Source organism: Scyliorhinus torazame, chromosome 11 (genome assembly GCF_047496885.1).
Source record: "Scyliorhinus torazame isolate Kashiwa2021f chromosome 11, sScyTor2.1, whole genome shotgun sequence".
In the NCBI taxonomy this organism is placed as follows: Eukaryota; Metazoa; Chordata; class Chondrichthyes; order Carcharhiniformes; family Scyliorhinidae; genus Scyliorhinus; species Scyliorhinus torazame.
Window position 1 is genome coordinate 135,461,637 of NC_092717.1, and position 16,718 is coordinate 135,478,354.

The following is a 16,718-nucleotide window of genomic DNA, read 5'->3' on the forward strand; positions in this document are numbered from 1 at the left end:
ATTGTTAAAAGACTCAAACGGAACTGAATTCCTCATGTTTACAGCTTTGGCAACAGATTTGTGTTTGTGTGGGGAATAAACTAATCATAGAAGCAAAAAAGGGTCTCTAAATAAAGACTAAATGTGGGGAACAATTACAGCTTCATTTTCCTTGGGCAGCTGGAAACATAGCAAGCTGGAGCTACTGTCCACCTAGGCATTGTTTCTGACACCCACTTTATATTCTTGGGCAGGTTTAAGTTGGGAATATAACTGCTATGAGAGTCTGACTTAGGTTTGAAGCTGTGCCCTGGACGAAAAGGAAGGAGTGGCTCAATACTCAGTAATATATGAAGCAAAATCTTTATTTAACAACTATTAAACAATTATTAATTATTAATGATTAAAAAGAAAATTAAGCAATGATAACTTCATTAAAATGAAAGTAAGAAAGACAACTCAACCAAATTACAAATATACTATATTACAAATGGTAACTGCAAATTGATCTGTTCAAGACAGCTCCTCAAATGTTCCCTGTGGTTCATACTTCACAAAGTCTCCAGATAACCTTGCACGGGGGTGGACACTCCAGTCAATCACTCCATCGACGGCTCTTCCTCCCTTCGATTTGAGTGATTGACTAATCCACTCCGACTGCAGCCCAAGTGCGGAGGCTCTGCCCCTGTACGCCCAGTATCTGGTTCCATGCCAGCCTTTCAAAGATTCTCCTCACGCTTTCTCAAAACAAGATCTGGTAAACATGAGTCCTTATCAATTTTCCTCACGGGCACAACAGTACTTTTAGATTTCACAATGTTCAAGTTGTTCATGAATCTTTTGATTGTGTCTCCCATCTGCCATCAAAACGGTTATGTTGTCCGTCCATCAAGTTCCATTTGTTGGGACGGCACAGTAGTGCAGTGGTCAACACTGCTGCCTCACGACGCAGAGGATCCGGGTTCGAACCCGGCCCCAGGTGACTGTCCGTGTGGAGTTTGCACATTCTCCTCATGTCTGTGTGGGTCTCACCCCCACAACTCAAAGATGTGCAGCGTAGGTGGATTGGCCATGCTAAATTGCCCTTTAATTGGAAATACTGTTTTTTAAAATTCCATCTCCTGATTCCACACCATAGCTGACCAACCCATATGCACGGTTATCCATCATCTTGGTATGTAGTTCAGGGGTACTCCAATGCCAAAAGAAACTGCCATCTGTTACACAATAACAACTTTTATCTCATTCAAGTCAAGCCCAAATGGAAAATAGTCGTTTAAAGACAAAAAGGCAGCGTGAAAAACAAATAAGTCTTGGAAAAACAGGTCCACAGTAAATAATAGCACTGGTTAATTGGTTACTATTGATTAATTATTTGACTTAAAGAATAATCACACTTAGTTTTAAAATCATGGTCCACAAAGTAACATTTAAATATTCAATACAACCCTCATACAGGTTCTCTTAAAATCAAGGGCAAAGCAGAAATGAAAAACAAAAATATAAAAGTGTAAACATTAGTAGTTGCAGGTCTCAGGCCTACAATGCTGAATATTCTCCTCTGTTGAGATGGTGGGAAATGTAGTTCAGTTGCAACTATTGAAAAGCTGCTGCTTAAAGGCCAGAAGACGTATAAAATTGTTAAGGAAACGGACAGAATGAGATGGCAGAATATCTCCCAGCGTCAGCGACATCTGTTGTGGTCAGGGCGCAGGGGAAATTATGGTGCAGTGGTAGTGACACTGGACTAGTAACGCTGAGGCCCTGGCTAATGTTCTGGAGGCACAGGTTCAAATCCCACTATGGCAACTGGTGGAATTTAAATTTAATTGATAATTATGGAACTAAAAGCTAGTTTCAGTAATGGTGACCATGACAACTATCTTTGATTATCATTAAAAACCCATCTGGTCCACTACTGTCCTTTAGGGAAGGAAATCTGCCAACCTTACCTGGCCTGGCCTACATGTGATTCCAAATCCACAGCAATGTGGTTGATCCTCAACTGCCCCCTGAAATGAACGAAAAAGTCTGTCAGTTCAAAGGCAATTGGGAATGGGCCTTGTCGGTGACATCCACACCCCATGAAAGAATAAACTTGAATATCTGCAGAATTACTTGGAAGACCAGGCAGAAAGCCGCAAAAATGTTTTTGAGGAACTATGGAAGAAGGTGACCATGCACGCCACAGGCGTTACATCAACTAATCAACAAATGGCAATACAATGCCATAAACATTCTAATGACCACAGCAACTAGACCAAGGGAAGTGAACAAGGCACATCCTGAAGAACGTCAGGAAGCATCCTTATTTCTCCATTATCCATGTTCACATGGTGTATCTGAGAAGATAATGTGATGGTTCATAGGTACTAGGTGGTTAAACAATCTTGACATTTATTTCTCACTGTTGACTTCGAAGACATCATAAGAATACACCAGACTCAATATACAGACGAGTTTGAAAGCGTTAATAGTGAGTTCATTGAGATATAAGGTTCTATGTTCAGCTGAATCAAATGTATCTTTTTTTTACGGGATGTGGGTTTTGCTGGCTAGGTCAGCATTTGTTGCCCATCCCTAATTTCCCAGTTGTGGTGAACTGCCTTCTGCAGACCATGTGATATAGCAATGTGCTATTCCGGAGGGAGTTCCAGTAACAGTGAAGGAAAGGCGATATACTTCCAAGTCAGGATGGTGAGTGGCTTGGAGGGGAACCTCCAGGCGGTAATGTTCCCATGTGTCTCCTGCTCTTGTCTTCTAGGATGATAGTGGTCTTGGGTTTGGAAGATGCTGTCTAAGGAGCTTTGGTGAGTTCCTGCAGTGCATCTTACACAAGCGAATTACTGCGGATGCTGGAAACTGAAACAAAAGTAAAAAATGCTGGACAATCTCAGCAAGTCTGACAGTATTTGTGGAGAGAGCTTTGACAAAGAGTTGTCTAGACTCAAAACGCTAGCTCTGCTCTCTCTCCACGGATGCTATCAAACCTGATGAGATTGTCCAGCATTTTCTGTTTCTGTTGTTGATGGTGCACACTGCTGCGTGTCAGTGGTGGAGTGAGTGAATATTTGTGGAAGGGATGCTAATCAAGCAAGCTAATGGTGGGCAGCACGGTGGCACAGTGGTTAGCATTGCTGCCTCACGACGCCGAGGTCCCAGGTTCGATCCTGACTCTGGGTCACTGTCCATGTGGAGTTTGCACATTCTCCCCGTGTTTACGTGGGTTTCGCCCCCACAACCCAAAAGATGTATGGGGGGTAGGTGGACTGGTCACGCTAAATTGCCACTTAATTGGACAAAATGAATTGGGTATTTCATTAAAAAATCAGGCTGATGGTGTTGAGCTTCTTGAGTGCTGTTGGAGCTGTAGGTAAGTGGGGGGATTCCATCACACTCCTGATTTGTGCCTTGTAGATGGTGGATAGGCTTTAGGGAGTCGGGAAGTGAGCTACTCACCACAGGATTTCTAGCATCTTTAGCCACAGTATTTATATGGATAGTCCAGTTCAGTTTCTGGTCAATGGTAACCCCAGGACGTTCATTTTTTAAAATATTTGTTCATGGGACGTGGGTGTCGCAGTCTGTGCCAGCATTTATTGCCCATCCCTAATTGCCCTTGAAGGGGCAGTTAAGAGTCAACCACATTGCTGTGGGTCTGAAGTCACATGTAGGCCAGACGTGGTAAGGATGGCAGATTTCCCAGTGAACCAGATGGGTTTTTGGTTTCATGCTCATCATTCGACTATTAATTTCAGTTTTTTAATTGAATTCAAATTTCACCATGCAGTGATGAGATTTGAACCTGGGACCACAAAACCTTAATCTGGGTCTCTGGTTTACTAGTCTACTGACAATACCACTATGCCACCGCCTCCCCATAGTGGGGGATTCAGTGTCGGTAATGCCATTCTCTTATTGGAGATGGTCATTACTTGGCACTTGTGAGGTGCAAGTGTTACTTGCTACTTGTCAGCCCATGCCTGGATATTGCCCAGGTCTTGCTGCATTTGCACGTGGACTGCTTCAGTATCTTTGGAGTCGCGAATGGTGCTAAACATTGTGCAATCATCAGCAAACATCCCCATATCTTATCTTAAATTGGAAGGAAGGTCATTGATGAAGCAGCTGAAGATCGGTGGGCCTAAGACACTATCCTGAAGAACTCCTGCAGTGATATCTCAGCACTCAGATGATTGACCTCCAACAAACTCAGCCATCGTCATTTGTGCTAGGCATGATTCCAACCAGTTGACAGTTTTTCCACTGATTCCCATTGACTCCAATCTTGCTGGGGCTCCTTGATGCCATACTCAGTCGCATGCTGCCTTGCAATATATAGTTCCTTCAGATTCTTGAGGGCAATCAAATTAACTGAAGACTGGCATATGTGATGCTGGGGACCTCTGGAGGAGACCGAGATGGATCATCCACTTGGTGCTGGTTTAAGATTATTGCAAATATTTCAGCCTTATCTTTTGCACTGGTATGCTGGGCTCTTCCATCATTGAGGATGGGGATATTTATGGAGCCTCCTCCTCCAGTGAGTTGTTTAATTACCCACCACTGTTCACGACTGGATGTAGCAGGACTGAAGAACTTAAATCTGATCCATTGATTGCTGGAATGCTTAGCTCTTCTATCACTTGCTGCTTATGTTGTTTGGCATGCGAGTAGTCCTGTGTTATAGCTTCACCAGATTGACACCTCATATTTCGGTATGTCTGATTTTACTCCTGGCATGTCCTCTTGTATTCTTCGTTGAACCAGGGTTAATCTCCTCATTTGTTGGTAATGGTAGAGGGGGGGGGGGGATATGCTGGGCCATGAGGTTACAGGTTGTGTCTGAGTACTATTATGCTGCTGCTAATGGCCCACAACACCTCATGGATTCCCAATCTTGAGTTGCAACTCTCTGATTTGGATTTACATCAAAAGGAAGAAGATTGCATATATTAAAACAAAACAATTAGTTATATGACATTTTTAAAAATTATTAAGCAGATTTCATTTTTCTATTTCTTGTGGTAATGGTGGGATATTTCTGACTGCTGAGTGATGAGAATGGAAATATACCTGCTTTCTGACGGTGTTTATGTACAGAAGCTCAGCTTTGTTAATAAACTCTCTCAAAATGAACTAAATAAATAAATACGGGGGTAAATTTCCAACTTGTCTCCCAGGTATAAAACAATGTTTATGGTTCAGCCTCCAGCTATACAAACTGACCAAGTGTCATTTCTATTGATTTGTGACAGCCCGGCTTTAAACACGGGACTACAATTGCAGGTCTGGGCCTGAAAGCTAAAATCATATAAAGATCACAGGGTTTTGCAGGTAGAAATTCACTTGCGGAAAAAAGTACAAAAATAATTTACTCAGTCGTTAAAAGGTGCAGTGCATGTAGTTTGTTGATTTTTTTGAGTAGTGAAGTGAGTTTCAGCGAAATACCTGGATTTGGATATTATTCTGTATGTCAGCTTGCTTTCTGTGAGATAAAGCAATAATGATTCATTATCTACTCATCTTATCAACTCTCAATTCTCTTGCAAAAAGATTGGAGAAGGGAACCTAAGGGTCTATGTGAGAAACACAAGGCAGGTTTCTCTGTCCCACCATGCCAGATGGGGCGCAATTCTTCGACCCCCCCGCCGGGTCGGAGAATCGCCGGGGGCTGGCGTGAATCTCGCCCCCGCCGGTTGCCGAATTCTCTGGCACCGGATATTCGGCGGGGGCGGCGCGATGCCCGACTGATTTGCGCCGTTTTGGGCGCCAGTCGGCGGACATCGCGCCGATACCAGAGAATTTCACCCCAGGTTCAGTACGCCATCGGGAGTTTCCGTTTCGCCGGCTGGTCAATGGGGTTTCCCATTGTGGGGCAGCCCCACACCGTCGAGAACCCCCCGGGCTGCTGGAAGAATGGAGCATCCCAACGGCGGAGAATCCAACCCACTGTTTCCAGTCAGATTGCAAAGATGTCCTGCCATTATACCCCTGGGACATGCTAAGTAATAAATACATTTTGGACAGTATGGGCATTTTTCAGAGGGAGAAAATAATATCAAAGGTAGATCTGAAACTTTTAACAGTGAGTACACACAAAGCATTTCAAATAATAATGATTACTTTGACCAACTGCAGAGATTGATTTAATCCAATTTCTATTAACTGCTAGTTTCACGAAACCTGACGGCTGAAAGCTCGACACTGCAAAGCACATGATTTGCCTCATCGGCCATCATGGGATCTGGCTCAATCAACTGAAAAAATAATTGCTTCTGCAAGGTCAAATCATCCAATTACTCTCGGCTAATCCAAGAGGGAAAGAAAATACAACACTCCTTCCTTCCCTACAAGTTGCTTCTTTCCTGCTCCCTCCCCTGCTCCCTCTGGATATCAGATGCCAGGAGATGGTATCATTTTATTGTCGAGAAAATTGATGCTATCTACTTGGCTGCATCAGCCTCGTTCCATCTTTCTATCATGCCTCACCACGTACACGTCATCCTCCATGCCAGTGCTGATCTCCTTATCTGCAGCCTTTACCAGATTCAACTCCACAATCAGGTCCAACTTGTGCTCCCTTGATTTCACCCTGACTCAGCTCCAATTTACAGAACTGATCCCCCTCAGACTAATAATTCCCAAAATTATCAACTTTTCCCTTTCTTCAACTACTGCACTCCACCCACCCACAATTTGGAAAATTGCTATAATCATGCCCTTTCAACACGGCCCCTGGTGCCCGCCGAGTCCCATCAGCGCCGTTAGCTTGTGGCCCTACCCAGCGGGACTTCGGCGTTCATGCTGCGAGGGCCGTCCTGGTATGGGGGAGGGGGGATCCTACTCCGGGGGGAGGCCTCCACGGTGGCCTGGCCCGTGATCGGGGCCTACCGATCAGCGGGCGGGCTTATCCCGGGAGGGGGGGGTCTATGTTCCTCTGCGCCGGGCCCCTGTAGGGCTCTACCATGTTGCCCGGTGGCCGCGCAGAGAAGGCAACCCACACGCATGCGCAAACTCACGCCGGCCGTGGCTTGCTTGCGCGCGAACTCCTGATGGCTGTGCTGGCGCCCGTATCGGCAGCTGGTGCTGCGTGAAGCGCTCCAGTGCCGTGCTGGCCCCCTGTGCGGCGCAGGATCACTGTCCTAGGGGCCAGATGACACCGTCGTAAAACGCTCCGAAGTTTACGATGGCGTCAACACTTAGCCCCAGGATCGGAGAATCCCGCCCATGATTTATGAGTAAAATATTTTTTTAAACTGTTTATTTATATCAAAGAAAAGGATGAACATATATGGTATTAATGGAACAATGGTCTGCTAATTGAACTATTCCCAAAACCCCATCCCACTCTCCATCCTGTCGCACACAGGGCAGACACATGGGGGGGTCAAAATTAACAGGGATTAAGAGGTATGAGATTGTTCTTTGCTGCAGAGGTAGTGGTCTTTGTAGCCAACGATCTTCTGATGGTGTCTTCAACCAGAACCGGCAGGCTGTAGAATGATCTCTGGTAAGTCACTTTCACTTTTAACAATCTGGGTCTTCACACTGAGAATTCCCCCTCTGAATTCAGCTTAGTTCTGACAGGCCTACACCAGATTGACCTCCAGTCTCATTGAGACAATTTTAGCATTCTCCACCTGAGAACTTACAGCAGATTCTACATCCACTCTGCCTTTCAGCTGCTTGTCTGGTCTCTGTGCAGATTCTGGCTGCATCGTGAAGAGAGTTCTCAGACTTGGCTTTTCCCAGCCATTCAGACAGAGGATTAAACATTGCAGACCTGGTGGGAGAAACTGCTCGCAGCTTTTTAAACCAATAGTTCCTTTCATAGATCTGGCTACTGCCTGCAATTTTTTAAACAGGGATGACTTCTACAGGTCCAGCTTGAAGCCTCTTAAATCGCCAGGCTGAGAGAGAGAGTGTTTTACTGCTGCTTCATGTCTGGATCTTCCACAGAACTGAGGACAAAATGGAGCTCGTCTCCTGATCTGCCTTTCTTCCAGAAGGTTCTGAATGGCTCCACCAATTGCAAGCGAGAACAGGCAATGGCCTGGAATTTCAGACACACTGATTGGCTCCTTGTCAAGTCCATCAAACTGACATCATGGATGTGCCACAGAGCATAAAGGGGAGATCTGGGCCAGTACATTAGACCAGGGGGTGTTTTCGGTTTGGCCAAATTGACCAAGGTCTGCAGTTTAAAACAAAATTGCAATGTTGCAGGGACAAGTATTGAAAAGAGAAACACAAAACAGATAAGGATTTAACAAATTCAATGCAATTACAATAATGAAATGTACTTCATTCAAAGTAAAGCAGTTTGGCATGTTCCAAGGTCTTTTTTTATATACAGCTTTATCTATCTTGGTCCTATGACTGTTGCTTAGCTGCCTGAAAGATCAGATTGTGTATGTGCAAAAACATTGACAAACTGAACCAATCTTGTTTAGTTCATCAGAAATTCATACTCTAGTGTATGATTCCACCCTCCTTCTTGGATGCTTGCTTCAATGCTGATGTTGTACAAGATTGATCTTCTGCTCAATCCCATATTAAACCCACCATCAACATGCCACACTAGTCCATCAGCTACAAATACTCATGAATTGTCTCTCTCATGTCTGTAACTTATTATCCCTCACTAGAATGATCAAGAAAACTGTGACTACGAGACAGAGACATCTCCATTATCAATCACACAAAGTAATACCCACTGGAAATTCGGCTATGTAGGGTCCACAGTGACAGACAATCTGACTATTGAACCTGAACTCAATACTCAGATAGGAAAAGCAGCTTCCACCTTTGGCTGACTCACAAAATGTGCAGAGAAAAACAACAAGCCGACTCCAGGAAAGATGCTGCTTTGTGAGGCTTGTGTTTTCAATGCTTTGTTGTACTGCTTAAAACAAGGATGACTTACGGCTATCAAGAAAGGAATCACATCAATTTTCATCTTTGATGTCAATGGTGCATTCCAGGAATTTCACGGAAGGGCAAAAATGATGACTGCAACAGTCCTGTCATAGATAAATCTCTCAAGTATGTTGGCAATTTTTAAGCAGAGGTGACTTCACTGACCCAGGCACATTTGCAGGATGGAGGACAGATATATTCCCAGGGATATTTTATGTACAAGGCAGTTGGGCCCAGTAGACGGGTAGGAAGCCCAAAAGTCCGCTTCAAGGATGCCTTCAAGCATGACATGAAGACTCATGAAACACACATAACTAGCAGCAGAAAGGAAATCCAACATTACCTGTGGGCTGGTGTGCACCCCAATGATGATCAGGATTTGATTTGATTTGATTTATTATTGTCACATGTATTAGTATACAGTCAAAGTATTGCTTCTTGCATGCTATACATGCAATGCATACCGTACATAGGGAAAGAAGGAGAGACTACAGAATGTAATGTTACAGTCATAATTAGGATGTAGAGAAAAGATCAACTTAATATGAGATCGGTCCATTCAAAAGTCTGATGCAGCAGGGAAGAAGCTATTCTTAAGTTGGTTGGTACGTGACCTCAAACTTTTGTATCTTTTTCCTGATGGAAGAAGATGGAAGAGAGTATGTCCAGGGTGCGTAGGGCCCTTAATTATGCTGGTTACCTTTCCGAGGCAGCAGGGATTATAGACAGTCGATGGATGGGAGGCTGGTTTGTGTGATGAACTGGGCTACATTCACAAGTTTTTGTAGTTTCCTGCGATCTTGGGCAGAGCAGGCTCCATACCAAGCTGTGGTACAACCAGAAAGAATGCTTTCAATGGTGCATCTGTAAAAGTTGGTGAGAGTCGTAGCTGGCATGCCAAATTTACTTAGTCTTCTGAGAAAGTAGAGTCGTTGGTGGGCTTTCTTAACTATAGTGTCGGCATGGGGGGACCAGGACAGGTTGGTGGTAATCTGGATACCTAAAAACTTGAAGCTCTCGACCCTTTCTACTTCGTTCTGATTGACGTAGATAGGGGCATGTTCTCCTCTTCGCTTCCTGAAGTCGATGACAATCTCCTTCATTTTGTTGACATTTAGGGGGAAATTAATGTCGTCGCATTAGTTCACCAGATTCTCTATCTCATTCCTGTACTCTGTCTTGTCATTGTTTGAAATCCGACCCGTTACGGTGGTGTCACCAGCAAATTTGAAAATCGAGTTGGAGGGGAATTTAGCCACAGTTATAGGTGTATAAGGAGTATAGTAGGGGGCTGAGGACACAGCCTTGTAGGGCACCGGTGTTGAGGATAATCGTGGAGGAAGTGTTGTTGCCTATCCTTACTGATTGTGTTCTGTGGGTTAGGAAGTTCAGGATCGAGTCGCAGAGGGAGGAGTTCCAGGCCACGGAGTTTGGACATGAGTTTTGTAGGAATAATAGTGTTGAAGGCTGAGCTGTAGTCAATAAATAGGAGTTTAACATAGGTGTCTTTGTTATCTAGGTGTTCCAGTGTTGAGTGCAGGGCCATGGAGATGGCGTCTGCTATGGACCTGTTGCAGCGATAGGCGAACTGTAGTAGATCAAGGCAATCCGGGAGGCTGGAGTTGATTCGTGCCATGACTAACCTTTCGAAGCACTTCATAATGATTGATGTCAGAGCCACTGGACGATAGTCATTAAGGCACGCTGCTTGGCTTTTCTTTGGTACAGGGATGATGGTCGTCTTTTGAAACAGATAGGGACCTCAGACTGTTGTAAAGAGAAGTTGAAATTGTCTGCAAATACCCCCGCCAGCTGATCCGCGCAAGATCTGAGTGCTCATCCGGATACCCCATCAGGGTAATTGGCTTTCCGGGGGTTGACCTTCTAGAAGGCGGCTCTGACATCTGCAATGGTGACCTCAGATACAAGTTCATCCGAGGCTTCCAGAGTGGAGGGCTCGCTCTCGCTGACCTCTTGCTCAAAGCGGGCATAGAATGCATTGAGCTCATCAGGGAGGGGTGCGTTGAAGCCGGCGATTTTACACGCCTTCAGCTTGTAGCCGATTTTGCCTTGTAGACCTTGCCATAGTCGGTGGGGGCTCGTGTGGCTAGCCTCAGACTCAAGCTTGGTCCGGTGCTGTCTTTTGGCATCTTTGATGGATTTCCTTCATTCGTATCTGGCTTTCTTGTATAGGTCAGGGTCGCCTGACTTGAACGCCTCAGATCTAGACTTCAGCAAGCAGTGGATATCCCTGTTCATCCAGGGTTTCCGGTTGGGAAACACGCGGATTTGCTTCTTTGGCACACAGTCTTCTACACACTTACTAATGAAGTCAGTTACTGTAATGGCGTACTCGTTCAGGCTAGTCGCAGTTTTTAAATACTGACCAGTCCACTGACTCTAAGCAGTCCCGTAGGAGATCATCCGCTTCCTCAGACCAACAATGCACGACTTTCTTTGACGGATTCTCCCGCTTCAGTTTTTGCTTATAAGCCGGGAGCAGGAGCACAGCCTTGTGGTCAGATTTGCCAAAGTGTGGGCGGGCGATAGAGCGGTACACATGTTTGATATTTGTGTAGCAGTTGTTCGGGATGTTTGGGCCTCAAGTGGAACAGGTGATGTGTTAGTGGTAACTTGGTAGTACGTTCTTGAGCTTGGCCTGATTGAAGTCCCCGGCCACATGAACAAGGCCTCGGGATGTTTCATTTCAAGGCTATTTATGGTGGTTTATATTTCGTCCAGCGCGATTTTCACATCCGCATGGGGTGGGATTAAACTGCCGTCAGGATAACGGAGCTGAACTCCCGCGGAAGGTAGTCGAGGCGGCATTTTAGCGTCAGGTATTCTAGGTCCAGGGAGCAGAAACTTGCTAGTGTTTCATAGAATTTACAGTGCAGAAGGAGGCCATTCGGCCCATCGAGTCTGCACCAGCTCTTGGAAAGAGCACCCTACCCAAGGTCAACACCGCCACCCTATCCCCATAACCCAGTAACCCCACCCAACACTGAGGGCAATTTTGGACACTAAGGGCAATATATCATGGCCAATCTCGGCACCAGGAGGTGTTGATTGGCAATTTAATCTGTTGCTTAGGAGCTGCAATAACTTGACAACAGATGCAAACACCACACACAAGCATCCCACAATGACACTTCATAATCTTCATGTATGCAATATCTGTGGCAGAGCCTGCCTCTCATGGATTGGTCTCTTCAGCCATCAGCAAAATGCATCATATGAAACTATTCCACCTTCAGTCAATTTGCTGCACATCCATCATCTCATGTAGATTTATTTATTCATTTATGGGATGTGGACATCACTGGCTCGGCCAGCATTTATTGTCCATCCCAAATTGCTCTTGAGAAGGTGGTGGTGGGCTGCCTACTTGAACCGCTGCAGTCTGTGTGCTGCAGGCACATTCACAGTGATGTTAAGGAAGGATTTCCAGGATTTTAATCCAGTGACAGTGAAGGATCGTTGATATATTTTCAAGTCAGGGTAGGTGAGTGGCATGGAGAGGAACTTCAATGTGGTGTTCCCATGTATCTGCTGCCCTTGTCCTTCTCAATAGTCACGGGTATGGGTTTGGATTGTGCTGTCAAAGGAACCTTGGTGAGTTCCTACAGTGCATCCTGTAGATGGTACATGCTGCTACCACTGTGTGTCAAAGAGTGAATGTTTATGCATGCGGTACCAAACAGGTGGCTTCCTTTTTCCTGCGTGATCTCTAGCTCCTTGAGTGTTGATGGGAGCTGTACTTATCCAGGCAAGTGGAGAGTATTCCATCACACTCCTGACTTGTGCCATGTACACAAACTTTGGGGATTCAGGAGGTGAGTTACTCGGAGCAGGAATCCCAGCCTCTGACCTGCTCTTGTAGCCACAGTATATATGGCTAGTCCAATTCTGTTTCTGGTCAATGATAACCCCCAGGATGTTGATAGTATGCCACTGAATGTCAAGGGGTAATGGTTGTATTCTCTCTTATTGGAGATGGTCATTGACTGGCACTTGTGTGGTGGAAATGTTATTTGCTGCTTGTCAGCCCAAGCCTGGATATGGTTCAGGTCTTGTTGCAGTTGCACATGGGCTGCTTCTGAGGAGTCACGAATGTTGTGCAATCATCAGTGGACATCCCCACTTCTGACCCTATGATGGAAGGAAGGTTATTGATAAAGCAGATGAAGATGGTTGGGCAGGGACACTACCCTGAGGAAGTCCTGCAGTGATGTCCTGGAACTTAGATGAATAGCCTCCAACAACCACAATCATCTTTCCTTGTGCTAGGGATAACTCCAACCAGTGGAGCGTATTCCCCCTAATTCTCATTGAATCCAGTTTTGCTCGGGCTCTTTAATGCCACTCAGTAAAATATTGGCTTGATTTCAAGGACATTCTCACCTCACAAACAAACCATTGTCAATTGTTATAAAAACCCATCTAGTTCACTCAGGACCTTCATAGAATCATACAATTTACAGTGCAGAAGGAGGCCATCCAGCCCATCGAGTCTGCACCGGCCCTTGGAAATAGCACCCCACTTCAGCCCACACCCGTAACCCAGTAACCTCACCTTAACCTTTTTGGACACTACGGGCAATTTAGCATGGCCAATCCACCTAACCTGCACATCTTTGGACTGTGGGAGGAAACCAGAGCACCCGGAGGAAACCCACGCACACATGGGGAGGATGCGCAGATTCCGCAGAGTGACCCAAGCCAGGAATCGAAGCTGGGACCCCATGCCTCCATCCCATCCCCGTAACCTTTTGGACACTAAGGGACAATTTTAACATGGCCAATCCACCTAACCTGCATTTCTTTTGACTGTGAATGAAAACTGGAGAACCTGGAGGAAACCCAAGCAGACACGGGGAAAGTGCAAACTCCACACAGACAGTCACCCGAAGCCGGAATTGAACCCAGGTCCCTGGAGCTGTGAGGTAGCCGTGCTAACTACTGTGCCACCATGCCACACAAGTCCAGTCACCCGAATACCTGTGATTGCAAATCTTTATCAGCTCCCCGTCCCTTAGCATAACAAAGTCAAAATCAAAACCAGTGTTTTTGCCCACTGTGTTTTGTCCACAGCCTCAATGTTTCCTTGCTCCACAATTTCCTTCAGTACCTAAGAGAAAATGCTGGAAGATCTCAAAGATTTGACAAAGGGTCATCTGGACCCGAAACGTCAGCTCTTTTCTCTCCCTACAGATGCTGCCAGACCTACTGAGATTTTCCAGCATTTTCTCTTTGATTTCAGATTCCAGTGTCCACAGTAATTTGTTTTTATCCTTCAGTACCTAACCTTGTTCACACCCTCTTGTATTCTAGCTTCAGTCTACTGAGTATTTACCACATCCCTGATCTGGATAGCATTTTGTTTATTTTGTTATTTCTTAATATAGAATAGTGAACTCTCATGAAATGTATTTTTGTTTTGGCTTAGCTGAGTCTGTTAAATTCAAATCAGGTTTGTATTTTGGCTTTAATCCATGCTAATTATCGAATACATTTGTGAATAAATATTCAAAACAAATCTTTTCAAAATATTTATTGTAGCCTGAGCCTTTTTGCTTGGAAACAAATTTATTTACTTAAAGGGACCCTTTATATCCAGTATGAAACAAAATCACACACAGTAGGCATCTCAAATTTGCTCTTTCCTGGTGCAAATATATAGGTAAATCTTTTTTCCAAGTTGAACACATTTCCTACACCCGTAGAAAATATCCCAGACCATGGGCGTCATTCTCCGACCCCCCGCCGGGGCGGAGAATGGCCGTTGGCCGCCGTGAATCCCGCCCCCGCCGAAGTCTCCGGTACCGGAGATTGGACGGGGGCGGGAATCGGGCCGCGCGGTTGGCGGGACCCCCCGTTCAATTCTCCGAAGTCCTGCCCAGAAATTGCCTGTCCCGCCGACGTAAATCAAACCTGGTATTTACCGGCGGGACCAGGCGGCGTGGGCGGGCTCCGGGGTCCTGGGGGAGGGCACGGGGTGATCTGACCCCGGGGAGTGCCCCCACGGTGGCCTGGCCCGCGATCGGGGCCCACCGATCCGCGGGCGGGCCTGTGACGTGGGGGCACTCTTTCCCTTCCGCCTCCGCTACGGCCTCCACCATGGCGGAGGCGGAAGAGACTCTCCCCACTGCGCATGCGCGGGAAACTGACAGCGGCCGCTGATGCTCCCGCGCATGCGCCGGGAAACTGACAGCTGACGCTCCCGCGCATGCGCCGCATTTCCGCGCCAGCTGGCGGGGCAACAAACGCCATTTCCGCCAGCTGGCGGGGCGGAAATCTCTCCGGCGTCGGCCTAGCCCCTCAATGTTGGGGCTAGGCCGCCAAAGATGCGGAGCATTCCGCACCTTTGGGCCGGCGCGATGCCTGCCTGATTGGCGCCGTCTTTGGCACCAGTCGGCGGACATCCCGCCGTTGGGGGAGAATTTCGCCCCATGTAAGTTAATTGTTTGAGATATTGGGTGGGATTCTCCGATCGCCAAAATCACGTTCGGCAACTGGTCGGAGAATCCCCGTTTACGCCAGATTCGGGGACGGTGGTGTTTTTGTGATGCTCCACCCCCTAAAAAACAGTGTATGTGGAGTATGCCGCACGCCATATAGACGGCTTCAGGACGTCACCTGAGGCCCTCCCCCGATGCTCCGCCCCCGATGGTCCGAGTCCACGACAGCATTGCTCGCGTATGCTCACACCGTTTGGGGATCTCAATTATCTTGTTAGACATCTATTCTATTGACTTCAGGCCCAGGGTAAAAGTACAGAGTTTTACCCACTTCTGCCCCAGCTTTAACAGTCAGGGAGGTAGCCATTCCGCTGGTGGGGGCTGGGGGCAGGGGTGGGGGGATTGGTCCGGGGGTAACGAGGCTGGTTAGTGGGAGGCAGTGTTTGGCAGGCCGGGTCCCACGCGCGGCCAGTGCCATGTTGCACGGCGTGGCCGCCGCAGGCCGCCGCCGTGCGCATGCGCGGCCATGGACCTGGCCATTCTTCGGCCATAACCGCAGGTACAGCCGGGGGCTATATGCCATGCGGCTGCTCGACTCCCACCAGGCGGAGGATCGGTATGAGAGCAGCTCCAACTTTCTGGTCGTAAGACCAGACCGATCCTGCGAACATAGCTGCAGGATCGGAGAATCCAGCCAGAGTTTTTGAGCAAAGATTGAAACAAAAGGTTATCTTGTTAGAAATCTATTCCATTGACTTCAGTCCCAGGCTAAAGGTACAGAGTTTTACCCACTTCTGCCCCAGCTTTGACAAAGGGTCATCTGGACTCGAAACATTAGCTCTTTTCTCGCCCTACAGATGCTGCAGCATTTACTCTTTTGGTTTCAGATTCCAGCATCGCCGTAATTTGCTTTTATCTGCCCCAGTGTATACTTCTCTTGGATTCTACTCACTTAACTCTCTGTGTGAATGGAATATTGAACCATATATACAGGAATAACCTAATCAGCACCCGTTCCGGCCTCCCCGAACAGGCGCCGGAATGTGGCGACTAGTGGCTTTTCACAGTGACTTCATTGAAGCCTACTTGTGACAATAAGCGATTTTCATTTTTCATTCATAATGAGTTTTGTCATTCAGCCAATCAGGAAATCTGTACCTCATCTGACTGCTCTGAATCCTTTTTTTATTCTTTCATGGGACACCGATCTTGGTATGGGTATGTATCCCTTGACACCCATACCTTACAAATAAATTCTCAATTTCAGCATTGTGGAGGCGCTGGCATAGTGGCATTGCCACTGGACTAGTAACCTAGAAACCCAGGGTAACGCTCTGGGGACCTGGGTTCGAATCC

The 16,718-nt window shown here is 46.5% G+C and overlaps 1 protein-coding gene across 4 annotated transcripts in view; it reads left to right on the forward strand.

Annotated features, from left to right (window-relative positions):
* The window catches only part of LOC140385541 (peroxidasin homolog), a 757,374-nt gene that overhangs the window by 664,235 nt on the left and 76,421 nt on the right, over positions 1 to 16,718 (forward strand). The gene's annotated exons all lie outside the window — the stretch shown is intronic.